Source organism: Clytia hemisphaerica, unplaced genomic scaffold, assembly GCF_902728285.1.
Source record: "Clytia hemisphaerica strain Z4C2 unplaced genomic scaffold, Clytia hemisphaerica genome assembly, whole genome shotgun sequence".
Taxonomy (NCBI): Eukaryota; Metazoa; Cnidaria; class Hydrozoa; order Leptothecata; family Clytiidae; genus Clytia; species Clytia hemisphaerica.
The window spans coordinates 654736-679799 of record NW_027103486.1 but is presented as its reverse complement, the minus strand read 5'-3'; the positions used below and the strand labels follow the sequence as shown (position 1 = coordinate 679799).

The 25064-nt window shown below is 35.7% G+C and overlaps 1 protein-coding gene and 1 pseudogene across 2 annotated transcripts in view; one reads left to right on the top strand and one right to left on the bottom strand.

Moving 5' to 3' along the window:
* LOC136798636 (protein dispatched homolog 1-like) overlaps positions 1 to 25064 on the top strand; it is a 249251-nt gene that overhangs the window by 97905 nt on the left and 126282 nt on the right. The gene's annotated exons all lie outside the window — the stretch shown is intronic.
* LOC136798657 (uncharacterized) lies at positions 10623 to 13537 on the bottom strand (annotated as a pseudogene).

The following is a 25064-nucleotide window of genomic DNA, read 5'->3' as shown; positions in this document are numbered from 1 at the left end:
CATTCTGTGAGATAATTTATGCGAAAACAAGGAAAATTGCTGTAACTTCTGTCCGGTGACCGTTTTTTTGTCCAAAATTTCAGAAAATTTTCTGTATGGATAGGTATCTTACAGACTGGTCTGTAAATTACACATTTTGATGAAAAATAAGTGATCCCATGGTCCGATTTGCCTGAAATTTTGCACACTAAAACTTTGAAAATACACAGAAAAGATACAAAAAAGCTTACTGCCATTTGTTTGTCTCTTCAATTCCATTCCATACAATAAAATAACCAGGCATATATTGAGCTTTTACCTTCCTTTTTGTTTTGGGGTGAGCACTTGTCATTAGTTACTTTTCATTTTATTATTTCACTGTAACAAAAAAATATTTATGTTAATGTTATTGATCATTCCACATCAATGTAGGATACAACACACAAAGAAGTAAAATCCAGGCAAACCAGAAACTTTCAAAATGTGTCCAAAATTCAAAATCATTCTATTCAAAAGGGGAAAAGTTTTATGTTACATGTGTCCGAAATTTCTGTTCTACATTGGTTCAGAAAATGTTAATTGAGCACAAATGTGAGAAATGAAATGTCATGGTATTCCTTTTCTTTTTTCAGATAAAAAAATGTAACAAAAATATAACAAATATAATGATGAGCTGTAATGTATCGATTCAATATAAAATCGAGTTCAAAATTTAGAAGAAGTTGTTGATTGTTAGGAGGAGAAGGTGTGCCATTTGCACTGGGCTTGGAGGAGGTGGTGGTTGATACTGGTAAGGGTGGAACCCCCCTCTTCCACGCTGATGTCCACCGCGTCCTCGCCCATTGTTGCCGCCTCGACCAATGCCGCCTCGACCGTTTCCGCCTCGAATGTTTCCACCTCGACCGTTTCCGCCTCGAACGTTTCTGCCTCGACCGTTTCCGCCTCGAATGTTTCCGCCTCGACCGTTTCCGCCTCGACCGTTTCCGCCTCGACCGTTTTCGCCTCGACCGTTTCCGCCTCGCCCGTTTCCGCCTCGACCGTTGCCACCTCTTCCATACTGAACTTGATTAACTCCTGCAGCTACTACTGGAAGTTGGTTAACTTGATTAAATACTGCTGGAACTTGGTTGACTTGGTTAACTACTGCTGGGACTTCATTTATACCTTCTTCTGCTGGAACTTCATTTATACCTTCTTCTGCTGGAACTTCATTTATACCTTCTTCAGCTGGAACTTGGTTACCTTCTTGGTTATTATTAGCTTATAATGCTGGTACCTGGTTATTTGCTTCTACAACTGGAACTTGGTTTATACCTTCTAATGCTTCAACTTGGTAATTAGCTTCTAATTCTGGTACCTGGTTATTAGCTACTGGTTCATTTTGCTCAAAACTTTCATCCAAGGACTGTTTAAGATCATCATCGTCAGATGGTTGCTCGGTATCCTGGACCATAACAACGATATGCTCCGCTGTAACCCCACCATCCTCGTCATCATTTAAGCCCTGATAAAAGATAAAATTTACATTCAAGCTATTGTGAAGAATATGTTTAACAAAGAATATTGTAGCCCTGAAGTACAACTGTCAATCATTTTTGAGAAACTGATTTGATAATTTATGTCATGTGACCTGTCAAACAATGTAGAACAATAGAATACACATAGGTTAATAATCCATTCTCACCTTAACCAAAGCAAATTAAAATAAACTCTTACATAAGCAATTGTTGATGCCGGTGAAGGTGGGGAGGGAGCATTGATGTCATCAATGAATTGATTCATTTCTAATTTCTTATAGTTTTGCTAGAAAAGAAAAATTGAAAAATGCAAGAAAGAAGAATTTCAATTCTCTAATGAGAATTGTCAACAAGACGCAGGCTAAAATCTTTTGCTTCATGTTGATTTCACGATATTGATCAGTGACAGGATTGATACAAGCAAGCTTTTGTTATTATTAAAACGTGCCTGCTGAAAGAATTGAACTTTCACATTGACGGTTTTCACTACAATGGTCAACCAGACCCAGGCAAAAGTATGATGTATGCGTGGTTCAACAATCCCCAATGGTCTCGGCATGAATTCCTTACATACCCTAAAATAAAGAACGTCATGAATTCTTTAAAGCATAATAAATTTCTGATTTTTCGGAAATAATGGTTGTAACTATACCATGGCTTACAATTGGATAGTTAAGTTGCAAGTTTGAGGAACTGCCCCACCTCGCAGCCCTCTAGTCCATCACTCCTTTTTTAAATTGATGGTCCTGTATTACTTAACACTGTGGATTAAGGACAAAATATAGATGATTTATGAAAGCTTGTTAGCTTGTGTTGTATTCAAAATAATGTAAATTGTCAAAAAAAATTCCTAAAGTTTAATGTAAGTCTTTTTGTCTCCTTTGAACAGTTCATTTTCTTTTACAAGGACAAGATTGATATATTATCAGTGTTTGCCTTAATTTTCCTCTAGTGGCCCACTACCTTTATTTAGATGACTTTGCTTTGCAAAATATTGCTTTCTCTCAAAGAGTGGGTTTTTAAGTGAATTTATAGACAAATTTCATGGTTGAATATGACTCAAATCCTTTGATATTCTTTGAAAGTTCGAGGAGTAAATTTGATGTAAAAACAGTCAGTCAGCAATTTCATTATTTAGTCCTACAACACATTCTAAAAACCTCATACAGCCATTCAAGTATAATTCTATTAAAGGCTCCAGGAAATATTTTTTCTCAACAATATAATTTTCACTTTCCTGTAATTCGTAATAAACATAAAAATCGGGATTATTTTTGTCTTACCTCAAATTATAGAGCAATTCATTTTTATAATCCTATCACATATTCTAAAAATCTTACTTGTCCATTTAAATACAATTCCACTAAAGGTTCTAGAAAGTATTCTTTCTCCACAATTTCATGTTCACTATCCTCATCCAACTCATAGTAAACATAAAAATCAGGATTGTCTTTATTGACACTCTTCACATCAATATCTGCAACTTTTCCCTCCCACCACTTATCAATCTCCCCTTCGTCAGAGTAGAGAACTTCTAATTTCGAATCAATGAAATCTGAAGAAGTTATGCCTACAAGAGTCAGGTCACCGCTCAAAAAATCTTCATACAAATTTGCAGTGCATGTATCATTACCTTCTGAATCAGAATCATGATATTGAATGAGAAATTTAGGGTTTTTTATTGCTCGTCCTACTTGTCTGATAATTACCCCCTTATGCCACCCAACCTCATCATCCCTTTCAGTTCTATGACTAACAATTTTTCCAATCAAATCAAAGGGGGAAGAAATTATTGGTGACTGTTCTGAATTAATAGCAACTTTCTGTTTTTTGGATACGTTCTTTTGACGATTTTCAGCAGATCTTTTTTTAGGCCTTGGTTGATTTTTGGCATCTTTATTTTTCTTTTCCCTCTGTTCTGTACTTTTCTTTTTTTTCCCACCAGAAAGTATGCCTTCTTTTTGTTTTTTCACCATCTCTTGAGACAAAATCACTGGCTCAGAAAAGTTCAAATGAGAGGATGTTGTTTCAACAGTGTTTTGGACTTCCTTCTCTTCAATAATTGTCAGCAAATTGTTTGTCAGTTCTTCTATGCTCTTATTTTTCCCTTGTGAAGTAAGGAAGAAAAGTGACCTATCACATTTCATTTGCAAAACCTTATTCCTGAAATCTAATTGCATTTTCAAAGCCTCTCTTTTGCTTTTAACAGTTCCAAAATTGCTCAGTTCTTGCTCAACTTGGTTTTTATCGACCCACAATCCATTATATTTCTCTTGAATTTGAACAGTCAATTGTTCTTTTAATGCAGCTTGGTTTTGTGCTTTTCGCTCTTTTTCAGCTGCTTCTTGCCTAGTTTTCTCTACTTTTTCATTATGAATTTGTTGTTTTCGGTCAAAGAAATCTTTTTTATGAGTTTTAACACTTTTCCGAGCCCTTTCCATTACCACTTCTAAATCAGATTTGGACAGACTGTCTCTCCATTCTTTGGTTTTATTCAATTTGAACATGATGATGCCCTCATAAACAATTTCAAGCACTTTTGGCTTGGAGCGTTTTAAATAATCAAGCATTCCAAATGTTCTTTCATTCAGCGCATTGGTTGTTGGCACTGCCTCAGCGTCAGCGCAAATTTGGTCTGAAGGATTATCATATTTTCCACCAGCTAAGTGGTCATCTAACATTCGCTTGGATACAACCACAAAGCTGGCAAATATCATTTCCAGCAAAGGCTTAGTCATGGCTTCATCATGTTCAAATGGAGATGTTAAAGATTCAAAAATCGCATCTTTGTGTATGTGATTTGGAAAAAGACAATCAGAACCAAAAAGAAATTCAGATGAATCGACACTCCACTCTTCAAATTTCTTTAACATTGTCTGATAATGTTCTGACATGTTTAGGCTGTTTTTGATTCCACCATTTGCCTCCAAAATGGACCTGTTACTTTTTTGTGTAACAAACCCAGAGCTTTACACCCAACTTTGTAGGCAAGTACTTTTAGGTCATGATAGACTGCAGTCAAAAGTTTATTTTGATCATAGAAATCAGCAAAAAAAGTTTCTAGAAGGGAATGTAAGTGAAATACCCCAGCACCATTAAGAAAAAGTATGTTGAATCTGTTGCCCAAGAAAGGGTACAGTGGAATCTCAGAAATGTTGTGTTCACTGAGCAAAAAGGTGCTAAACTGAACCATGCGACCGCTTTTGTCGCACCCCCGACTTTGGACAGATTTACACACAGTCCTTATAGTACGAGTGCAACCTGATTCACCATTAGAATATCCACCATGAGCAAGCGAGCCTACCTTTTGATCTTTTTTGTACAGGAGACCCTCCCATATTTTAAGTGTGGCTTCTGCTTGGTCAGCTAGGCCGACCAAATAATGGAGTCCACAAAAAAACTCATTCACATTTTTTAATTTCTTTTTTTCGTCATCTGGCATAGTGTCCCATCCCTCTATAATTTGCGGCAGGACACTACCCCTGTACTCCTTAAAAACTTGATTGAACTTTTTATCATCAACAATCATTTGCAAAACTTTTAGCTGCATTTCAGCGTCACCAGAACTGGTCTGGCGAAGCCCAGCATTGAGAGTCTTACCAGATTTAGTTGTAATGTCATATGTTAAATATGAATGGCCTTTTTTGGTAGTACCGTCCGAATGAAGAGTGTTGAGATCAGAAAAATTTGTTGCATTTTCATTTGGATTTTCCTTTTCAGAAATTGTTTCCCCAGACAACTCGTACATTAAATGTTGTCTTGCAAGACATCTTGCCTCAAGGAGCATTCCCTTAGCGAAAGTTGGACCAGGTAGGACAGGTGCATTGCGCTTAGCAATATTTTTAAGCACTGTTCTGATGACCTCCTTTACTTTGGATGTACCCACACCCATACAAAGGAGATCTTCGTAAACAGCCCGAATGTCTGCATTGTAACGACCCTTATGAAAAACTTTTACCTCATTATTTTCTAATAAATCCTGTAATTCTTCTTCAACAGTCGACTTTTCATTTTCAAGATACTCGACATGTTGTTTCAAAATTTTAATCTCAGCTTTAAGATTTTTAGTGTGGGATTGAAACCCTTCACCATCTGTTTCGCTAATTTTTTTTCGAAAAGTTTATGTTTTTTCTTCCATTCATAACCCCGCCTTCTATACTTGGTTGATTTTGCTAAGGCTTTTGAGAGTTTTTTATTCATTTTCTCAACATATTTTTCATTGTCAAAAATGGTTTCTGCTAAGGAGGCTTCAAGAGCTTCAATTTTTTCATTTTTCTGATCTACCTCTGCTGCTAAGGAGGCTTCAAGAGCTTCAATTTTTTCATTTTTCTGATCTACCTCTGCTTTCAAAGATTTATTTTCAATCTTTTTTCGTTTCACACGTTTGTTAACATTGCGTGTTGACAAGCGTGACAACTTGGTTAAAGCTTCGCTTAGTTCTAAATTAGTTCTAGCATTTTCTTTTTGAAGACATTTGAGTTCATCCAAGTTTTTTATTTTTTCAGAACTCTCTTCGCTTAGGGACTCGGATAAAATAAAAACTTTAGATTCTACTTCGTCTATCTTTTCTAATAAGGAAGTAATTGTTTTATCAAACTCTTCAGGACTTACAATTTCACTGCAATTTGGCTTGTTGCTAGAAACATTTGAGGTCTTCTTGGTCGAAGGAAGTGGAAAACAAAATGGCTTGTTTAAAAAGGTCTTCAAATTTTCATTTCGCAAGGATTTTTTTTCTCACTTAAACTTTTAACGAATTTGCGAAACTTGTCAAATGAATGGGCAGATTCAGGAAACAATGGAATAAAGCATTGATGAAATCTTTCCCAATCAAAATTTTTAAGCCAATAGGACTTAAACTCCAAGACCATTCCATTTGTTAAAACTACTTCACCACTGTTGTTGTTATCTTTCAATTCCGTTAATACATTTTTTAAACAGTTAACATCATTCACATCAAGTTTTTTTGAGGTGAACCCAATGGAATCCCATAGAGGACCAATTTGTAATGATGAACCCTCCCCATTATAGAGATCCACAACTCTATTGTCAAGGCAGTCTTTATTTTTGGAAATAAAATTCCTAATTTTTCTTTGGAAATTTGAAGTATTCTTGATAATTGCAGAGACATCTCTATTACACAGCAAACTCAAAATTGGGACTACATTGGCATTGGCAGAGAGAGAATTTTCATCAAGGAAAGAGAAAATTTCAGAAAGAATCTTGTAGCTAACTTGACTAGTTTCAACATTCCAAAAATCTGGAAGTAATTTTTCAAACACAATTTGTCTGAGATCTTTTTCTGAGAAAAATTTGTTTATATTTGAGGCCGCCATTTCTCGAACGTTTTTAAACCAATCAAAAGTCAGAAAACGTGAAAAAATTACGCAATGTTCCAACCGAAAATAAAAATCTTGTCTGTCGAAAATTTCACTTACCAACCAGTACAAATCTTCAATTTCCCAGTGAGATATTTGATTTTATGAAAAAATTTCTTCACAGGGTGAAAGAAGAAGGTTAGAGCTTTCTTACGATGTCTGGCGGAGGTAGAAAAAATGAACGATTGACATAAAATTTTTGGATATAATTCTTCGATTTGAAATTGCAGAAAGACGGTGTTGTTTCATGAAGGCAGCCATGAAGCAAAAGAAAGCCAAAAGCCTTCCCCATTGTTTACAAAAAACCGCAAGTTACGAGACCGAATATCTCACTGGGAATCCAAACAATAGTGAAGGTCATTGTTTGGAAAACCGGGTGCCGGTTTTTTTTTGTCAACAAAGATTGCAGCCGTCCGACTTAAAAACAACATAGCGAGGGAACGAAAGCAGCTAAAGACTTCTGGTTTTTTGCATTAGAACGAGAAGTAAATTCTCTTGGGTTTGAAAAAAAAAAGGTAAGTAGATATCTTTTTTCATCGTTGCTATATTGCCTTCTGAACTTTTTTTTATCTCTTTTTTCTCCCCCGCGGGTTTAGTCGCGATCAAATTCCGCGACTTCCGTCATCCCTGGGGGGGGGGGTTTCATGGTTGGCGGAGAAGCGGAATCGGCCCTTTTTTCGGATGGAGTGGCGGAATTTGGCGAAAATTCAGACGGAATTACGGAAATTGGGTTCTCTGACGGAGACGGAAAATTAGACAATTTTAGTGCGGAAAAACGGAATTTAGTAAAAAGATTTGCAGAATTTCGGAATTAGTAAAAGATATTCAAAATTTGCGGAATTTTCGACAAAAGTATTGAATTTCAAAGGAATTTTCGGTGACGGAATTTTGGTTCAATTTAAGACGGTTTGACGGAATTTGGAGAAAAATTTGACGGAATTGCGGAATTGGGTACCCCCTGAAACCCCCCCCCCATCCCTATCAGAGTGTGTTGAATTTTTAATCAAGAATTGCTATTTCAAAGTTGGTAATCATATACTCAGACAAAACATCGATATCCCGATGGGAATAGATCCAGCTCCATTTTGGGCTAACCTTTTTCTTTATTATTACGAATCTAAATATGTACAAAATTTGATGTCTACTTGTTCTCCTAGAGCATACAATTTTATTCAGTTGGTAGATTTATTGATGACCTTTGCCCTATTAATGATAGAGATGAATTTTTCTCATGTTATAATGATATCTATCCGGAAGAGCTACAGTTGAAAGTTGGACTTCATGGAACTTTTTTCGCAAAATGGTAGCCTAACTGTGCGGACGTATCGAAGCGAGCAGTGAAACTTCATCAAAATAAAAACTATAATATTTGCAACTCAAACATCTTTTAATCTATGGATATCCGTTCAATCCTTCCTCATTAATACTTCTAATCAACAAATTTCACTGGTATTATCATCTCTTCAACTATTTGACTCACTATGGATAAACTTAAAGAAGATCTCACAGCAGTAATAACCTCTCAATGTCAACTCATAAATGAAAACATTGCTACCTTCAAAATATACGTTGGGAATGAATTATCAAAAATTAAACAGTCACTAGAGGATTTTGATAATCGTTTGGTGAATTCTGAAGAAGTCATAACAGAAAATGTCACCAAAATTAAGACTGCTGAAAAAGCAATAACATTGAACTCTACGAAAATTGATGGACTTACGACAGCCCTTGATGACACCAAAAATCTGTTGCTTGATAGAATTACACTACTGGAGAAGGCCCTTGCTGCTCAAACCGACCGTGGAATGAGAAACACCCTCACATTTCGTGGTGTAATTGAGAAAGAAACAGAAAACTACCAAAAAACACCAAAGGTTTTGGCAAACCTTATCTCCAAAATGGACGTAAATAATCGTCAAGGTGCACAATACGCTGACGTCCTTCATGCCATTGACCGTGCCCACCGCTCCAAACCGAACCCCCACCAACAAGCCCCAAATGATGCAAATATCGAAGCTACTGACCCCCGACCCATCCACGTGAAATTTACAAATTGGAAGGACGCTGAATATTTCAAAACTGTCGTAATCTCTTATAACAAGAAACTTTTGTCTCAAGGCAAAAAACCAAGCGTATTCGTTGACAATATGTTCAGTGACTATACTAATAAACGGCGTAAACTTGCCTGGGAAGAACGAAAATCACTAATAAACTCTGGGCTGAAAGCCCCAATGTTCATCAAATACCCAGCGACATTGATGGTTAAAAATAATGAAACTGGGAAATACCAGGAACATTCAGTCTTCTAGTCTTCTAGTTTTAATTTTTGTATATATATGAGTTGCCTACCTTGATAATGCCAACTGCTCCTTAGTCCCCCCATGTATATATTTTTTTCTCTTTTGTCTGTTTAGCTAAACTCCCCTGAGTTCTACAACCCTTTATATCTTGTGTGAAAAATCCTACTCTGCACTCTTTCTTCCTGCATCTCTAATCTCATAATCTTATGCCTGTGAAATATCCCTGCAACTTTTGTCAAAGAGCAGTTGCCAAAAACCACAAAGGAATCCAATGTGACATTTGTGACCACTGGGTCCACATCAAATGCAACAACACCACCAATGGTGAGTATCTTTACCTTCAAAACAATAATGATGTCAGCTGGTGCTGCCAGAAATGCACTTTGTCAAGTATACCCTTCTCAACAACGTCCAGAGACTCTATCGAGCTGCTGAACCAAGGTATGAGATCACTTTTTATTGAAAACTTTAATCCAAACAGTAACCCTAATGTGGAGTTCTTCAGAGACATTAAAGAACGCCTCAGTGAGGAATTTGTTGAAGATGACATTGATACCGATCCTTTTGAGTGTCCCTATAGCTCCATCTCTGATCTCAACAAAAAATATCACTCAAATAAAAGTACCAATTTCAGTGTCCTGCATCTTAATATAAATTCTCTGAAACTTCATCATTCTGAGCTTGATATCTTACTCAAAAACTGTAATATCAAATTTGATGTAATTGGCATATCTGAAACTGGCCTTAACAACACTAATAATAACAAAAACACCAATCTTGAGGGTTACCATAATCCTGAAGATACTTTTTCCTCACGTTCCAAAGGAGGTACAAGGGTAATTCCATCTCAAATCATCCAATATTTTTGAAAAATGTAACCCTTATATCTCAGATTTCTTTGAAATTTTTACCAGTGAAAGTTATCAATGAGAAATGAAAATCCTGAAAATTTCAGCCTCGTAGCTTTTTTAGTTCCCAAGATATCGCCATTTGAAAATTTGCCCCTTTTTGCCTTGCGGTCCCAAAATCCGCCATTTTGAATTTACGTTTTCTTTAATATTTCCTGAATGAAGAATGCTACAGGGCTGAAATTTTGGATTTAGGGTAATTTTGAGGTGAGGAATTCAAAAAAAGCACTTAAAACCATTAAAAATAAAGTCTTGACATGCTATAGATCTGTTTTAATTCTCCCCCCTTGGTAGCCCATGTGACCAAAAAAGGGGCGTGGCCGAACTTTTTTTGGAAATTTTTTTTTTTCATCTGAATTTAGAGTACTTGAACTGCAATTTGACCAAAAGATTAAGAATGTTCTCTTTTAGATCAGTCATAATCAAAGATCAAAAACAGGGTATTTCTTAAAGGTTTAAATGGGGAAAACTAGCAAATTTTTCTTACACATAACGATACAATTTACAATGAAGTATTGAAAATACTAGGACTCAAAGAAAAATCTAAACCTTGTTAACAAAACAATCATATGAAAAGATTATATTAGCATGATCTTTCTCTGAAATTTCATACATTCTTCCAGTTGTTGTTGCTGGTGTCTCAATACAAGCTAGAATCCATTGTATTGGTACTAGACACTTATCTTGTTTAGTAGGCCAGTAAAAGTTCTTACGAGGTCCATGAGGGTGTAAAAATTCAATCAATACATCTTGCTTATTCATGTCAATTTCTGTAATCATTCCTACCCACCAAAAGTCTCCATAAACACATGCAACATAGCTAAAGTTTTTCAAGAACGCAATATCAATCTGCTCAAATACCTTTAATCTAAAATCAAAAAGAATGGAGTTGTTATCCTCACTTGTCAACTTGTGAGTGATTTTCGACTTGGATTGAGGTACAAAATGATGGCTTTTTCTTGTTCCTGGAACAGTATCACCAGCATCAAAACGTTTTTTCAATTCTTCTCTAACTACCTTCATTTCCTCTTGGCTTATTCCAACAAAATGTATGTCCTTTAATTCGGTTACACACAAATCTAGCATTGCTTCATAATCTAGTATTTGGTTTTTCAGTGGTCTTTGCAAGCTCCTTTTTGCTACATGTCTCTTAACGAAACCTCCTATACCGTCACATGGAGACTTTCCATGACTGGTGGCAAAGAAGATCCACTCTGCATCAATTCCAAAATCCTCTTGATGGTGGCAGAGATTCATAAAATTTTTTATAATTCTTATACTGGCCTGCACATCCATCTGAGAAATAATAAAGCTTGCTAATTCGAGGAAGGTTTTCTTTCAAATATTCTACAACCAATGTTTGAACTTTATAAACAAAATTAGTGTCGTGGGTGTTATCATTGGAAACGAAACAGAATGATTTGTGTTTGAGTGTTCCTTCACTCTGATAATAGACAACAACTGGATGTAAAGTACAGTATTCCTTGCTCCAGTGGTAGCTCTGAATTTCGTCTTGTATTAAAAATTGATAGTTCTCTGCGAAATCACCAAGAAAAATAGCTTCGTTTGGCAAAAGAGACTCTTTCTTTGCTTTAAGAAATTTGGCTTGACATTTAGTGACGAATGAGTGTTTAGTAAGCTCATCTATGTCTTTACACAAAGTATCAACATAGTCATTACAATTGGTTGTAATTGTCTGTAAACTTGCTCTATCAGTTGTATCCCACTGCATATAATGAAACTCGTCCTCTTCATCAAAATCTTTGAGTTTTTCTTTCACAAAAACTTTCAAAGCTTCAACTCCAGGACAATTTTCACAACGGTGCATCATGCATATTCTATTGGTAGAGTCACAAACAACTTTATTGACTAAATCTTTGTAAGTTATATCCCACTGAATTGCGTCAACAAGCAAAACAGCATTTTGATGTATGGAACATACACAAACTGAATGAGTCCCAGACTTTCCAGCAATTATGCAAGACTTAGGTCTCAATGCACAAAATTTAGAAAAGCCTACCTTGATGTCAGGGTTTTGCATCTTGAATGCTGCATAAAGTTCACGCAAGTTACATAAGACAAGACGTTTTTGTTCATGTACATTTTTTCGTATGCTTACGCAGTCTTTTTTACCTGGCATTTGTCTACTATTCTCGTCACTTTTATAAAAATTCTCGATGTCAATAATATGCTCCTGAGGTATTGTTTTCCCTTTTTTAGGTAATGGTGTGGCAAGTATACCAGAATCCCTTTTTAAATCCCTTGCTTTTCGTACTAGATATTCAGAAACATCAAAGTATTTCGAACAATACTCTCTGGACCAGCTATCAGGCGCAAGTGTTAGTAATTGTACCTTTTCAGGGTATGAACTGATAAGTAACTTTTCTTTGATAGCAGTGCACAGTTTATCAAATTCGTCTGCCTTCTTATCAATTGTCTCCCTTTTATCATTATTTGAAGGTTCACTGTCCTTTAATTCTTCCATTGGGAAGTTGTAAACAGTGGATATTGACTCTTCAAATTTACTCATTACAGTTTTAAGTTTTTCTTTTGCTCTATTCACTCTCGAATGTGGCGGAAGAGAATGAAGATTTACTGGAGATACTCCCACTGATTCAAAGCTCGAATTTAACCTTTTTCTTGGTGATTCTTCATACTCAACATGTTCATCCTCAGTTTCATTTTGACTTTCCCCTTCAGTTTCTGTTTCTGTATCCATTTTTTCAGGCTCTTCATTAGCTCGTGAAATGATTTCCTGATACTGTTTAATACACTGCCGACAAAGCTTTTGTCCTGGAACAACAAGATACCCTTTCTCTTTCAGTTTAGTTGCCTCAATTAAAGAAATTGTCTTTTGTCCTTTTGCCTTATGACTCTTTGGCGTATCCAACCCAATGCATTTAACTTGATTCCTTTCAAAAACACGTCCAAATTGCTCAAAATGACGGTTGCAAATTGTAGAAATATCATCTTTAGAATCATGTAAGTTGGATCTCCAAATTAAAATCGCTTTTTCGTCAGAAAAGTCAGTCAATGTACGTAGGGTAGTTGTCCTGGTGTTATTTAATTGGTTACAAGCCTGATTGAGAATTTCTCCAAAACTGCAGTTATTTTCTTCACTCATTTTTTCAAACACTTCATCTTCCATTCATATTATTATTAAAACTGATATCCACATTTTTCTAGGCTACTTAAATACTGTCTTAATATTCTCAAGGTGAGGATATAAAAGATGTAACCATGCTAACCTTGTGCTTTTCTTATGAACTTAGTGTGAAAGCATGAGGTACTCTCAAAATAAAGACATGTATTTAATGTATCCATTCTGCAAATGAGGTCACCATGAGGCATTCTGAAAGTGATGAAAATGGGATTTCTCCCCAGAAAATATATTTAACAAATAAATTATTCTTCATGATATACTTACTATGAGTAAAGAGGGTCAAAGGTTGAAGCAAAGTGTAGGTCAAAGCAAATGAAATAAATAAGTTTGAAAACAACATTTCAAATCAAATGAAGAAAACTATCTTTGAATGAACCCCAAAGAACAGTTTACAGGCCAAGTATGCTATTTCTTGGTGACAATTTGCTAGTTTTCCCCATTTTAAACCTTTAAAAAATACCCTGCATTTGATCTTTGATTATGACTGATCTAAAAGAGAACATTCTTAGTTTTTTGGTCAAATTGCAGTTCAAGTACTCTAAATTCGATTGAAAAAAAAATTTTCTCAAAAAAAGTTTGGCCACGCCCCTTTTTTGGTCACATGGTCTACCAAGGGGGGAGAATTAAAACAGATCTATAGCATGTCAAGACTTTATTTTTAATGGTTTTAAGTGCTTTTTTTGAATTCCTCACCTCAAAATTACCCTAAATCCAAAATTTCAGCCCTGTAGCATTCTTCATTCAGGAAATATTAAAGAAAACGTAAATTCAAAATGGCGGATTTTGGGACCACAAGGCAAAAAGGGGCAAAATTTCAAATGGCGATATCTTGGGAACTAAAAAAGCTATGAGGCTGAAATTTTCAGGATTTTCATTTGTCATTTAGAACTTTCCCTGGTAAAAATTTCAAAGAAATCTGAGATGTAAGGGTTACATGCCCTGGATGACTTGAGATGGAATTACCCACAAGGCTTTATGTCTCTGAAGATCTCAACCACATTCCACGAAATGATCTTTTGATAAACAAGAAAGGACTTATTGAATCTACATGTGTAGAAATCCTGAACAAAAACAAACCTAACATCGTTGCCATGTGCATCTATAAGCATCCTGATATGAATTTGACTGAATTTAATATCCTCTATGAGGAGTTCCTTGACAAAATACGAAAAGAAAAAAAAAACGTTTTCATTCTTGGTGATTTCAACATCGATTTACTAAAAACATCAACCCATGCTGATTCTGATACATTTCTCAATAACAATCTCTCCTCTTGCATTAGACCTCTCATCACCAGGCCAACAAGAATAACATCTCACTCTAAAACATTAATTGATAATATCTTTACAAATAATATTCAAGATAACATCACATCTGGTAACCTAATTTGCTCGATTTCAGATCACCTCCCTCAATATGCTATTGTGAATGACATCAAAAGCGAGAGCCAACCATCAACATCTAAACAAAAACGAATTACCTTTAAAAACTACAAAAAATTCAACTTACAAACGTTCCTCAATGACTTGAAAAATGTAAACTGGGATCACTTGTATAATAATCAATCAGCTGATGAAAAATTTGAAAATTTTATAAAAACTGTGAATATTCTGATTGATAAAAACACACCAACTGAAAACAAAAAAATTTACTTCAAAAAATCTCATAAACCCTGGATCACTCAAGGTGTTCTTAAATCAATCATTACCAGAAAAAATCTTGCCAGAAAATATATGAACACTAAAGATCAGGAGCTCAAACACATACGATTTGCTCAATTCAAAACTTACAAAAACCAACTAACAAAATACATCCGAATCCTTGAAGCAAATCACCATAAAAACTATTTCTCACGTTTCAAATCTAACATTCAAAAAACTTGGCAGGGCATCAGAGATATAATTGGCAGCAAATCAAAACAAGGTTTACCAAAAGTTCTCATCCACGATAATAAACAACACGAAGGTGACAGTAAATTAGCAGATATCTTTAACAACTTCTATGCTGACATTGCTGAAAAAACCAAGTCTAAAATCATCCCAACTGACAAAAATTTTGATGATTATCTCACAAACCCAAATCCAACTTCCTTTGAGTTTGCTCCCCCATCAGTTGATGACATTGTTAAAATAATTAATCAATTATCTGACAGTAAATCAGTCGGTCCAAACAGCATTCAAACCCAAATTCTCAAACTTATCACTCCAAATATTGGATTCGTCCTTTCTGAAAGAATCAATGAGTGCATCAATCTTGGTATCTTCCCTGAATGCTTAAAAAAAGCCACAGTGACCCCAGTCCACAAGAAAGATTCAAAGCTTAATGTCGAAAACTATAGACCAATATCACTACTTTCTAATATCAGTAAGATCTTTGAAAAAATTCTCCATGAGCAAGTCTACACTTTTTTCGAATCTCAAGACATTCTCTTTAAAAATCAATTTGGATTTCGCAAAAACCATAACACTTCACATGCCATCATAGCCCTCACAGAGGAAATTAGATCAGCTCTAGATGACAATGAATTCTCAGTAGGTATCTTTATTGATCTCCAAAAAGCTTTTGATACAGTAGGACATGACATACTTATTAAAAAACTTGATCATTATGGGGTCAGAGATCGCTCACTTTTGCTTTTCAAATCCTATCTTTCAAATCGTGAACAATGTACCAATGTGAGAGGCACCCTTTCTGCTTACAAAATCATTAAACATGGAGTTCCCCAAGGATCCATCCTTGGCCCATTACTTTTTCTTATTTATATTAATGATCTGAACAAGGCAATCACGAAATCAAAAACTTTTCATTTTGCTGACGACACAGGGCTTCTTTGCCGAAATAAATCATTAAAAAAACTTAACTGTATGGTCAATCAAGACCTTGCTGAAGTCTCTAAATGGCTCAGAGCAAATGAAATCAGCCTCAACACGAAGAAAACTGAGATTATTATCTTTCGAAGAAAGGGAAAACAAATAAACAAAAGTCTTAATTTCAGATTAAGCGGGCAGAAATTAAAATTATCAAGAAAAGTTAAGTATCTTGGGATTATCATTGATGAACACCTTCTTTGGGATGACCAAATGAATGAATTATGTAAAAAATTATCAAAAGCAGTGGGTATCTTGAGTAAAATGAGATATTTTCTTAGCTACAAAACTCTTCTGAATTTATATTATGCACTCTTTGAATCTCATCTTAACTATTGCATGCATACACTTGGCTTCATCAAACGTGATTATATCAACAGAATATCCTCATTACAAAACAAGGCCCTTAGATACATGCATTTCAAAACCCAAAGAGATCACACAGCACCTCTCTTTATTCAATCAAAAATTCTCCCTGTTGAACCTCTAATTATTTTAAGACACTGTATTTTTGCTCTTCAGGTAATTCAAAACAAAGCACCTAAGTATTTCAATGGTTTTATTCTAAAACTTGGTCAAAATCATGTACATGGTACAAGATCTACTAAACTTGCCCTAACCCTCTCCAAGTCAGTGACTTATGGCTCTAATAATCTTAAAAACTCCATGGCTAGAAGTTGGAATTCCATCACACCCAAAATCAATCCTTTTAACACTGAATCCATCTCTCCTAACTCTTTGAAACAACACATCAAATCCAAAAAATTATTTGATTTATTATAAACTCTATTTTAGACTGGTATCTGGATTGCACTCAAACAAACCCAACAAATATAATGACAAGTGGCAACTGCTCTAAACTAAACAAAACTCTAAATCAATCACTCTGATCACTTTTAATTCTCACTTTTGTCCTTCATGCGTTTCTTATCTCTCACCCTTGACCACTCTTTCTCTCCTACCTCTCGTGCAGAGTACCCCCATTTTTCCCTAATCCTTGTTTCAATAAACTTTTACAATGAAAAAATTTCTTAGTCCGATTTAGCTAAGTGGAAACACCCTTCCATAACTAACTAATTAATTATTTTTTTTAGGTTTTTTTTCTTTTCTTTTTTAGTATATTTTAGCTTTATCATATTTTATGACTTATTTCCTCAAAAATGTAATCAAACTTTTATCTCATTTTTGACATTTTCTAGGTTACAACAGCAACCATTTTCACTGTTGAATATTTTGAAATTGATGTTTGTATAGGTTTTTCCATATATTTTCTAGCTTTAGGTAGCTATCCTTATGGCCTTTTCCTCTCGTATTTAGCTATTTTAACTTGTGCTATTTTTAGTATTTTACTTACACCATTTCTGGTGGTTTTTTAATGTACATAGCTCTACCGAGTTTTTAAAAAAGAAAATCATCTAATCTAAAATCTAATCTAAACACATGCAACGGTTTTGGATCTAGATATAAGCATTGAAAATAACATTTTTCGCTACAAATTGTTTGACAAGAGAGACGCCTTTCCCTTTTTATCGTGAGAATGCCACATAAAGATAGTAATTTACCATCAATCATCTTTTACAGTTCTATATATTCTGAGGAGGTCCTACGCATTGCTAGATGCACTCTTCTTCTTCTGTCCAGAATTTCAGAACTTTTCAAGCGCATGCTCAATCAGGGAGCTGAAAGACCTTTCTTGCGAAAACAAATTGTAAAGTGTTTTGATAGATTTCCAGAGACTTTTATTATGAAATTCGGAGAATCTTTAAATGGTTTTTTTGTGCAACTGCATTTTTGAAAAATTGAAACATTTTTTTATATTATGTATCGTATGTTAGTTTTCTCAGTCATTTTCTTTTTCGTTCTTTCCCGTGCAGACGGATGCACGGACTTTAGGTGTCGAACCGGGTTCTAGGCCTACTTTAAAAGTCGGTGTGTTTACTTTTCACGCGCACATGTACAGGGCTCGTACCAGGCCTCTGCCAACTTTTTGCACCGGCCTAGGAGCCTTTAATTCTCTCCTCCGACGGTCAAGACATTTTTTGTTTGTTTATCTAATCCGATGATCTATTCCGATTTAACAAAAACGGATCACTGATTCCGATAATACTATGATTTGATTGGCCGAAAGTATTTAGAAAAAGATGGCTGCCGAAAGTGGACTAGCTGACTGTGTAGCAAATACTGGCAAATCTCAGTGAAAAATTGATCGTTTTCATCATTATTCATGATGTTTTGGACATGATTTATGAGAAGCTTGATGCATAAACTTGACAATGAAACTTTCAAACACACAGCCATTGAAATTCAAAAGACAATATTAAAATTACGACATTACAGTGCAAATTTGAAAACGACCTGAGTAGTTTTTGTGGTGTTATGTCATATGTGTAATGGCTGAAAATGATCCTGTTTTGTATTCATCTGTTGACTGGCTGGCGACCGTTCCTTTTGATTTTTCAAACCCGACACAGATTTTTTACAAACATATCACTATGAGAATTCAATAAAGGATACTAAAACATAATTCCTGTGTAAATTTGAACAAGATTGGAGAAATTTTCACAGTGTTATGGCTGAAAATGATCGTTTTTGGACTTTGTCGTAATTTCATCGCGGCTGGCGACCGTTCCTTTTGATTTTTCAAACGCGACACGGATTTTTTACAAACATATCACTATGAGAATTCAGTAAAGGATACTACAACACAATTCCTGTGTAAATTTGAACAAGATTGGAGAAATTTTCACAGTGTTATGGCTGAAAATGATCGTGTTTGGACTTCGTTGTAATTTCATCACGGCTGGCGACCATTCCTTTTGATTTATTTCAAACGAGACACAGATTTTTTACAAAAATATCACTATGAGAATTCAGTAAAGGATACTAGAACACAATTCCTGTGTAAATTTGAACAAGATCAGAGAAATTTTCACAGTGTTAAAGCTGAAAGTTATATTTTTTGGACTTTGTCGTAATTTCATTTGGCTGGACGGGGTGACTGTTCCTTTCAGTGTAGACCTAAAGCTCCAAAACAGCATCTAATAACATGAAAACCAGAATATGATTCTTCAATAGGAATCAAAACTAGAAAGTGCACTTACAAACATCAATTTGTTAGATCTAACAAAATTAATAACCGCACTGTCATCATTGACAATAAAACAAACAATTTTCTGTCAAGAGCCTTCTAAACATTCCAACAACTTCCATCGAAATGATCTATCACAGCTCAGTCTACCATTTTTAGCGCGGTCCGAGGATTGAGCCACTGACCTTTATATAACCCTGGACCAAGCAATATCTGCCATCTTTGATTGGAGTTTTTTTAGAATTGGTACCCAAGGAGAAGCCATTGCAATGCTAAAAATTAACGTCTAACGCCGCTACATCATTAAAAGAATTTGAGGGAAAGTAGACCTAGCTCTCTCGATGCATTTACACCGCTATCGAGTAGTGCCGACATTAGGGTACCAATTTTCAAAAAACTCCGATCAAAGATTTTGCTTGGCTGGGATTGAGAAGCTTTGTCCAGGGTTATATAAAGGTCAGTGATTGAGCCGAGAACGCTCCGCGAACTCCTGCGCCGATGAAGAACTTCAATCTGTCAATCATTTTCTCAAACGAAGAGTACGCGAAGCGATTCTAGCTTCACGATAGTGCCGCGGGTCATCAATGGATAGCATTCAATTATCATTATCCCTTTATTTTCATTCCTAGAACTTTTGTTAAAAAAAGGAAAAATAGAAAAGTTGTATTTTTTACTGCTCTATTCACATACTGAATTTGAAAGATCTTCTATGTGGCGTTTTTTTGCAAACTTCAAAAAACTGATTTTTGTCCTGCCTTTGCAGGACTTTGGCTTAAGTGTTTGAGTGCTGCATAGGGTACAAAGTCCAAACATGCGTTTCCCGTAATTTTTGTGTGAAGAGTTAGGTCTATACTGCCTTTTGAAGATTTTTCAAACCCAAAACAGGCTTATTCCAAATCTACCACTATTTATTACATACACACTATTGTATCATTTCATTTGGTTTATCCTACTCTCCTCCAGCAGTCGGGTGTTAAAAACTGCAATTATTGCTCTTTTCGGAAATTATTGCCGAAAACGGCAATTTTTTTAACGATGAAATGCTGAATGAGCAAAATGTGTTGTCCTTTTAAGGGCAAAGATGTCAGAGGTGTTTGAAAATAGTAAAATTGCATCAAGAAAAAGGTTTTTCGGATTTTTAAAAGTGATTTTTTTAATTTTTCGTTGCTCAATAACGTACATGAAAAGTTCTAAAATAATAAGTTAAAAGATCCTGTATCGATGCCGAAACACAGCCAGAAAGAGATAACAAACCCCCGTTGTAAATTTGTTTACATATGACTCGATTTTGCTATCTGCATTTCCAACAAAAACCAGTTGAAAACAAAACTAAACGAGGCACAGTGGGCCTACTTATCGTGAGGGTGTCAAATACCACGTGTTCAATAATAAAATCAACTTTTATTTGCAAAAACGGCAATAATTGGCAAAAACGGCAATTTTCATTTATTTACTTTTTTATTTTTCTGCTGATTCAGCATTTCATAGTTAAAAAAAATTGCCGTTTTCGGCAATAATTTCCGAAAAGAGCAATAATTGCAGTTTCTATCTTAAACACCCAACTGTCCAGGTATTATCCCAACAGAAAAAATAATGCTTAGCTAAAAGCTGTGGCCTCTAATTTAGGCTATTTTTCTCCCGAAATTTATCCGGACAATCAAATCAACGGCGCATCATGGCTTTGCTATTGGCAAGTTTAGAAAAAAATAAATTTATAAGAACTTGGAAATATTGACTTCTCAATGTTTATCTTTAGCTCAAATTTTGAACTTTTTAGTTGAGGATGAGTGGGCGGGGCTGGGAAAACAGTGAAAAGGTCCCCCCTCTCCCCCCTTGTGGCAATGTTGAGTTCAGAGGACCGTCCAACAACTTTCCACTGTCCTGGGAACATTGCCACTGGGGGGGGGGAAGGGGGTGAAAGTCAATACTACTCTTGTCTCACCATTGTATATACAAACATGATGAACAAGTGCAAAAACTATACTTACCAATTTCGTTACATAAATCTCGATAGAATGCCAAAAACAAGTGCACAATATGCAATCCAAAAAGTGATAGAAAAAGCTATTTGACTCAAAATATTTTCGATAAAAATGTGAATTCAAGTTTAGAACGATATTCTCTGTTTATGAACGTCTTCTTTCAACAAGCTCTCTGAAAAAGTGCATGCAAAAAAAGGGGGATCAAAAAACCTATACAGTAAAAAGTCTAATTAAAAATGACAAAAGACGCACGAGACAAAACACATGACAATACACACAACACAGAACATTAAAATACTAATTATTCAAACGCAACATTGATTAAATTTCCAAAACACTCCCCGACAGAATTTGAATTGGAGTTTAATCTGCACCTTCCAGAAGGTAGCATTTGGTAGCTGGACGTGTGTACACGCCATCTTTCGTTTTCAACATAACTTTTCGGACTATGGCATCATTTCCTGGGAAAGTTTCAATGATTCGACCTATCGGCATGTCTGTCTCTCGACTGTCTCGTCAACGTAGACAACTACGTCATTAGGCACTTTCCGCAATCACAACGAGCACGAGAATGTGAAAACATCAAATTCACACCTTTGAGCTGTCAAAACTTGTCAAAACTCTGAGTAAACCCCAATTTCTCGTTGTCTCTTCTCGTGCCCGACGGCAAATCACTCAATTTGGCGTTGTCACACAACGTGGGATTTCAAGCAAAAAGTAAGACAATTTTGAAAATTATATTTCAGAAACTTTTTATCATTTTTTAGCTTTTTTTCTTGTGCTAGATGTGTAGGTTTCAAGTATTGAATTTTTGAAAAAGGTATGTAGGGCACCAACTGACCAACCAGGGGTTGACTGTGTTTTTTCCGCTTTTACGTTCCTATTTTGTTAGAATGGAAAACTAGCTTGCCCAAATATATAGATTTTTTACGTACAAAAAATAGCAAAACAACAAAAAGTACAATGTTATCACGTTTGGTTTATTCTTCGTCCTCGTTTGCGTCACCTGCTTCTACATTCTGTACTTCCTCAACATGAGGGAAATTACGGTAAAGGTCGATTAAAAACTCAATAAAAACATCTTTTAAGGTTCGTTGGCTTTTTGTTTTCGTCACATACTTCTCTCTCCACTCTTCGTCATCAATGACTCCTAAAATCTTTTCGATTTTGATCATAATCTGCCTAAAAAATAAATTGCTTAATTGTTAGTCCTTGTTCTCAAGTACGAGAAGTACCAACGCTTTCAGTGGGGCCTCACATGAAAGAAACTGATCTTCGTTTTTTCTCGGAACAAGAAATTAACATATATTATAAGAATTTCTCAAGGTACTTGTACAATTTTTCTACTAAAGCACCATTTACACACCCCTGCATCACAGCCCCTATGGAATTTTTCATCTCGGTGGGGATAAAAATTTGTATCGAATTCCTAATGAGTATTAAAATTCTATTTTCCAGAGCCCAATAATTCCTGTATGGGTTCTAGGGATGGTTTTGGAGTGAAAGTTTTTCAATTAAATTTTAAGTGACACAGGGATGTAACTACAGATGAAGTTACTTACGTTACTGTCAACGATGATATGTTCAGCCTCTTATCTTTATCTTTTTTGGTTACACTGATGTACCTAGAATAAAAAAAATTCCATGTGTATGTTTTTGCGTTTATTGCACTTGTCGTGATAACTGTATATTTTGTGACTTGCGTTGTGCAACCTGACTGTTTCCTCTATAACATAGGCCAAGGACCCATAGAGGTGTAACAAATTCATTTAAGGAAGCAAAAATGTCTACCTGAACATGTGTTCATCTCCTTTTTGCAGGCGGCAATGTAGTTAGTGAGGTTTTGCTCGGCCTAATTATGCAAGCTCATGAGCTCATCGCATAGGGGCTCTTCTTGGTCTATTGAACTCAAAGGCCCAGTCCGTTCTAAAAAGATAATTGTTTTACTTGTATGTGTTAGGTGGGTTATTTTAAACAAGAATGACCTTTAGGCGCGGAACGTTTTCCATTTTCCACACTTTGAGGCTAGCTTTACTTTACAATAACTTTAACGATTTAGGAATGTCGGAGATCGTGGAGATCGTGGACTATGCATGTCGTCATCCTACTTGATATTGTAGATCTCATTTCACACCCTTTTACTTCGACCACACATTTTTGAGGCTCCTTCCCCTGACCTACCTAAAATCTTCAATTCACCATTAAGCATCGTACAAGCAGAATTAAGTCCTCTGAAGTGGAACTCCTGTTTGCTCCACGTATACGTTCTTTACTGTCATCATCATTCCTTATGTCACAAAAGCAAGAAGACGTTGCTTGAGCTGAAATATGAAACAAAATTTTTCTTTTAGAATCAGGCATTGGCGGATAACTTTAAGATTACGTACCTTTGGCAGGTTTGGGACAAAGACGGAAACATTCTGTATGATGAGAAATAGATGGAGGTATGTGTTTTACTTTGACGTTTTCTACATCTTCGCAAAAACAAATCTCATGGAAATCAATCCGCTCTATGTACGTTATAGTGATGTCATTTTTACATAATGTCAAACAAAGTTTTTTATGTATTCTTTACGTTCTCTCTGCAGCTAAATGACGTCGAAACTCAGACCGGAGAGATTGATCAACCCAGCGCGGTAAATTGCGGACAACTTGAGGTAACATATTTGGCTCATTTGCTGATTTCTTGTGCACTTGAATACTTTTACGGCCCCGGTTCATCCCCAATGCAAAAGTTCCTTAACTATAGTTGTTCCAAGAAAAAACAATGACAGACAATGCCATGTTTCACCATTACCTGTCTTTAGGTCGAGTCCGAAATGGATCCCACTATATCTCCCCCGAAATTGAGCCGTAAAATCCGAACAGAGATACCCATTGTCGGACTTCCTTCTTCAAAGAAAACGAAGAAATGTGCAAAAAAGACACTGAAGGCTAACCAGGTTGTACAGAATAACTGTGCAACATGCAAGGTGGTATTTCTGTCGACAGAGGACAAGAGAATGGCGGTTTTTTAGGGGAAAATCCAAAATAGGTCGGTCGGGTGCACTGAGGAAGCACCGTGCAACACGTGGAAACATCTACGCTGCACTGGAAATACACACATAACGGATAAAAAAGAATTTGATAGGTTTAAATACTTTTCTCCTAAACAGAAAGATCCTGGGGAGGCTGGTCCTAGCTGGTCTTAGGTTTTGGTTCTTAATGTCTATGCTGTATTTGGCGCTGGTTTTAGCTTTACCTGTTTATGTTGTATAGACCAGCATCCGAGATTCAAAAAGGCCTTAAATGGTTTTCGTAGGGCACCCCTTAGATCAGGGCAAATTTTTGTTATTATGCTCCTAATAGGGTGTAGAATTGACAAAAATTTGCCCTTCGAATCTCCTGCAGTTTTCGAGTGAATCGGTCTTTAGTTAATCGATAGAACTTATCAAGGGTCCCCCCTTTACTAACGGTTTTTTTGAAGTCTGAAAATCAAATACCTGAGACTACCAACGGATTCGGCGTGAAAAGTAGATAAAGAAAATGGGGTTATTTTTTAAGTTTAAGGCGAAAAATCGACGTTTTTCGCGTTTTCCGATGACGTCAGCATTTTCCTAGCGGCATTTTCAGAAAATATCATTCCCACAGCTAGATAGTCCTGAATTAGCACTACCCAAAAAGGTATGGTTTGTCAACTTTTGATGTATAGATCTCGAGATAATTCATTTTTAAGGTGGATAAATATGCTGAAAAACTGCTGACTCAGCAAAAAATATCGATAATTTTAAATATTTAAACCAAAATTTCTCGAGATCTAGACATCGAAAGTTAACAAATGCCGCTGGTCTAGTATTTGTTGTTGGTTTTAGTTGTACTTGTATTTTATGTATATATGCTGAATTT